The sequence below is a fragment of the Callospermophilus lateralis genome, chromosome 15 (genome assembly GCF_048772815.1).
Source record: "Callospermophilus lateralis isolate mCalLat2 chromosome 15, mCalLat2.hap1, whole genome shotgun sequence".
Taxonomy (NCBI): Eukaryota; Metazoa; Chordata; class Mammalia; order Rodentia; family Sciuridae; genus Callospermophilus; species Callospermophilus lateralis.
Window position 1 is genome coordinate 14,919,296 of NC_135319.1, and position 5,816 is coordinate 14,925,111.

The window sequence follows — 5,816 nt, forward strand, 5'->3', positions numbered from 1 at the left end:
TGTTATTTAGAATAATGCTATTTAATTTCCATTTTTTTGAGATTGTCTATCTATCATTTAACTTTTGATTTTTAATTTATTTCCATTGTGGCCTGAGAACATACCTCATATAATTTCCAGACTAGTTTTTATCAGTGTTTTATGACCCATAGTATGCACAGAATATTCCATATGAGCTACAGTAGAAGATGTATTTTTCTGTTGTTAGAGGCTGCATGGTCTAAATTTCAATCAGATTGTTTTTTGATAGTGTTTTTCACCATCATTATTGCTCTGCCTGATGAATCTGTCAATTTCTGAAACAGTTTTATTTAAGTCTCAAAGAGAATGATGGTGTCTTTATACTTCAATTTAGTTCTATTATATTTTGTGAGTCAGACATTTTTATCTTCTGTTATTGCTTACATATACCTTATAAATTGTTACCTCCTATTGGTCAGTTTATCTTTTTTATCATATGATACTCCACTTGTTTTGTAATAATATTTCTTGCTTTAAACTTTGCTGTATGTAAATTTATTATTCCTATTCCAGGGTTTTTATATGAATATAAGAACATATATTAGTCAGTATTCTTCAGAGAAATAGAAATAATAAGATAAATGTAACCTATATGTTATATATAATTATACATAGTATATATTATAATCCATTTATCTATCTATCTACCTATTTATCTATGGAAGAAAAGACAGAGAAAGAGAAAAAGTGATTCTTAATAAAATCTTCATGGTGACAAAACAGGCTGGAGACACATATAAAAGTAATATTTGATGCAGTAGTCTCAATTACAAAGACACTCTGCAGACCATTCATTTTTACTTGGGGGATTTTTTGTTGTTGTTGTTCTTGCCTAAGACCTTAAAGAGATTGAGTGAGATCTACCCAAATTATGAAATATAATCTTAATTTAAAATGTACAGTTTAAAACATTAATTTTTTATGTAAAAATACTTTCACATCAACATCCAGGCTGGCACTTGAGCAAACATCCAGATACTATATCCTAGCCAAATTGACCAAGAAATTCATCACCACAACATGTTATATCTTTCTTCATTTCTTTATCAATAATACACATATATTACTATTTAAGGTGAGATTCTCAGACACAGCTTATATGTGAGTGTTTTTTTATAAACTAATAAAATTTACCATGTCATGGTAGTATTCATATTTAAAGTGACCATTGATATAGAGGTATAAATAGCCACTATTTTTTTGTTTTGTATTTGTTGCATTTCTTGTTCATTTTCTTTTTCATCTCTGAAGCATTATTTTTTTTCTGATTGTAGAATTCTAGGTTAGTGGATTTCTTTTCAACATTAAATATTTCACTCCACTTATTATATATAAATGATTTAATATATACTTCTAATCTTTTTATGGTAACTGAAATAAGTTTACTATATTTTGTCTTACTATTGAAATTTAATCCAGTGTTGCTTTGTCCACATGGTTACTAAGGCTACTTTCTTTCTTTATTTCTTTTTTTTTTCATGCTATGATTGTTTATTTGCATGTTCAATTTTTCTGTTAAACTATTATGGTAGATTGGGTTAGTGCATTACATTCTCATTCTCTTTTTCTCATTAAATTATACTTCCCCACCCTTACAATGGCTTGAGTTGACTTCATTATCCTTTTTTTTATTATTGGTTGTTCAAATCATTACAAAGCTCTTGACATATCATATTTCATACATTTGATTCAAGTGAGTTATGAACTCCCATTTTTATCCCGTATACAGATTGAAGAATCATATTGGATACACATCCACGTTTTTACATATTGCCATACTAGTGACTGCTGTATTCTGCTACCTTTCCTATCCTCTACTAATCCCCCCTACCTTCCCCTCCCATCTTCTCTCTCTATCCCAACTACTGTAATTCATTTCTCTCCCTTGTTTTTTTTTCTCCTTTCCCCCTCACATCCTCTTATATGTAATTTTGTATAACAATGAGGGTCTCCTTCCATTTCCATGCAATTTCCCTTCTCTCGTTTTTTCTCAGCAAGAGAAACAATAAGAGAGGTAAATAGGGAGCCTACATCCTGGGAACAAATCTTTATTCCTCACACTTCAGATAGAGCCCTAATATCCAGAGTATACAAAGAACTCAAAAAATTAAACAATAAGAAAACAAATAACCCAATCAACAAATGGGCCAAGGACCTGAACAGACACTTCTCAGAGCAGGACATACAATCAATCAATAAGTACATGAAAAAATGCTCACCATCTCTAGCAGTCAGAGAAATGCAAACCATCTAACTCCAGTAAGATTTGCAGCCATTATGAAGTCAAACAACAAGTGCTGGTGAGGATGTGGGGAAAAGCGTACCCTTGTACATTGCTGGTGGGACTGCAAATTGGTGCGGCCAATTTGGAAAGCAGTATGGAAATTCCTGGGAAAGCTGGAAATGGAACCACCATTTGACCCAGCTATTGCCCTTCTCGGACTATTCCCTGAAGACCTTAAAAGAGCTTACTATAGGGATACTGCTACATCGATGTTCATAGCAGCACAATTCACAATAGCTAGACTGTGGAACCAACCTAGATGCCCTTCAATAGATGACTGGATTTAAAAAAAGTGGCATATATACACTAAGGCTACTTTCAACATAAATAGCACACACAAGTTTAGAAGAGAGGAATAATGCCACAGATTCCGATAGTTTCAGAGGTCTACTTTGGATAATTTCTTCTTCCAACCCTGTGCAAATTTCATTGCTGTGGCTTTAGAGGTTGTATTCTCAAGTTGACCATTTTCATTAGAGGGGCCATTAGGAAGCCAATAAAAATTTATAGTAGTGATCCTCTCTGGTGAATTCAGGCCCCTCTTACCAAGTAAGTAAGGGGAAAATCCTCCATCCTAATTAAGATCAGCCTACCTCATCAAATAGAGTTAGAGATACTGGTATTTAATAGCTAAAGGAAAACAGGGCATGCAGTTTATCCACTGGTTATTTCTGGTACCAACATGACCCATTCTATTTTATTGGTAAATAGGATTGAATAATAAAAAAGAAATGATGAAGAGGGACCTAATCTCAAAGAGATGCTAGCTCAGGGTGAAAAAAAAAAAGGATGATGAGTGTAGTTACATGTTCAAGATCAACAACAACAGAGTAGACAGTTCATTAAACTTACTCAGAATATTTTTATAGGAAAAGACACCAGAAACAGCTCTTTCGAACAGGAATAACCTAAGAACGAAACAGATATGAGAGGCATAATGTGTAGAGCGTGGAGCATTTGTGTTTCTCTGCTTAGATTCTCTTGTTAGGACAGATATGCCCATTCCTCCAACTGACCACCCTGTAACCTGCCCTGTGGCTCACAGGCCTGAACTACTCACCTGCATCTGAGATGTCTCTGTTGCAGTCTCATCAGATGTGATGTTGTGCATCTGCCCAAATCTTTTCTTTTTCATTTCACACTGGTGTATCGTGTAAGAATCCTGCCTAATAAGTCTTTGTTTCCCATTTTTGGTCTCACTCCATGCTTCTATGATATTTTGAAGGAAACGAAACTCCACTAATGGTAAGCCTCTCATTCTGAGTCCTCACACACCACTTAAAATTATTTCTAATATTTCTTTTTTTATATAAACTATTTGGTAAAAAATTACACTTTCCTTTGGAAAAAAAAAGTCTTTTCTCAGAATTACCTCAATTTTTCTTATGCTCTACTTCTGCATTGCTGATGCATATTTTTTCAGTAACCTAAAATATAATTATGTATAAGTAAACAAAATTACAAAGTGTAATACAATTAAGCATTTTTTTAAAAAAAAATACTATTTAGTTGTTGTTGGACACAATAACTTAATTTTGTTTATTTATTTTTATGTGGTGCTTGGGATTGAACCCTGGGCCTCACACGTGCTAGGCAAATGCTCTAACTCTGAGCCACAACCTCAGCCTAATTAAGCCATTTTTAGGTAACATAAAATATGATGAGTAACTCTTACTGATCAGAGCTGTCAGTAAAATTACTTTTAGTTCTATTTTCTATTTCCTTGTCTCTCTTGGCCATTTATGTTTTAGCCATAATTTTCTTCATGAAATAGTAATATTGACTGCTTTCTCCAGCCACGCCTCCTGCTCCTGCAATTCATAAGCCACATTTAAAAGTATTGACCCCTCCCTCCTTCTTAATAGTAGTCTTGGATCTTGGACTTCTTGACATCAATCTGTTCAGTTGTTTTGCATCTTCTTTCAACTATTTTAACTCACTTTTCTCTTTATCTTTTACTATCAGTCTCTTAAACACTGGTGTTTCTAAGTTTCTGTCTCCTTCTTGAAAAAAGGAAATAATCTATGAAAACCTAGGAATTTATTGTGAATAATTGAAAACACAATCAAGAATATGACAGGTTTTCAGGGTTCATATAGGTATATATTATTTCATTTCATAGATTTTTTTATAATTATCATACAACACCTTGACATAATCACAAAAGCATGGAATGATCCAGCTCTAAATCAGTGCCCAGCACATCCTTGTTCCACTGCTCCCCCCATTATAATCTACTTTTATTTTTAGTTATTGTCTTGTGGATACACAAGATGCAGGACCCACAGTGGCACATACAAAATTTTGGCCTACTTCATTCACAATTATTCTCTTTGCCCATCCCTTATTCTTCATCCTTAATTCCCTACATCTACTCTATGGATCCTTTCTATATTTTGAATAAATTCCCTTTCTCCACTTTTGTTCCTTTTCTCATTTTGCTATTATTTTTTAAAAATTTTTTATCCCTCCCTCCTTATTTTGGATTACCTTCTACATATTAGAGAAAACAGATGACTGGCTTATTTTACTGAGCATAGTCACCACTAATTCATTTATTGGCAAGTGCCATAATGCCATTCTTCTTCAAAGCTGAGTAATATTCCATTGTGTATATGTACCACAATTTCTTTATCAACTCATCTATTGAAAGGCACCTAAATTTGTTCCATAGATTGACTATTACAATACAGATTGTAACCATAAACTGTGTGCATTGGCATACACCCATAATCTCAGCTACTTGGGAGGCTGAAGCAGAAGGATCACAAATTCAAGACCAAACAGGACAACTTAGTGAGACCCTGTTAAAATTTTTTAAAAAAATTTAAAAATAAATAAATAAAGAGGACTAGAGACGTTGGAGTTGTAGCTCAGTAGTAGAGTGCTTGTGTTCAATCACCAGAAATACACATACATACATACATACATAAATACACACACACACACACAAACACACACAAAAAATATATCTTTCTACTTATCTATCTGATGAAATTGTAGATATAAATTAATTAAATAAATAAAAGCCTGATAGTTATATAGGAAAGTTAACCTTAAAATTAAAAACTAATTCCATTATACCAATGTGTGAAAAAGATACTGAATTATTCATAGTAGGACTTATTATAGAGAGTTTATTTAAATTTAAAACTTGAAAACCTCATGAAAAAGCACTGCTCATATTTCCAAAGAAGAAGAAAACCAACATAAAGAGAAAATATGGAAAGAATACTGTTTATTTTAAATTCTGAAAAACATTATTTTGAAACAAGAATTTTAAAGAATCAACTCTGCAAACAGTCTCTTAAATGTTCATAAACTTACAACTATTTTTATATACTGTATCTTTTTATGTTGTGGAACAGGGTTCACTGAGCCATACAACATAATAAAAGGAAATGATTTAAAAGTCAATGTTTAACTTGAAATAAATTTAATATTCACATTGAAGAGATTATAGACATACATCTATACAACTGTTAAATAATTTAATGTAGTTTTATAATGC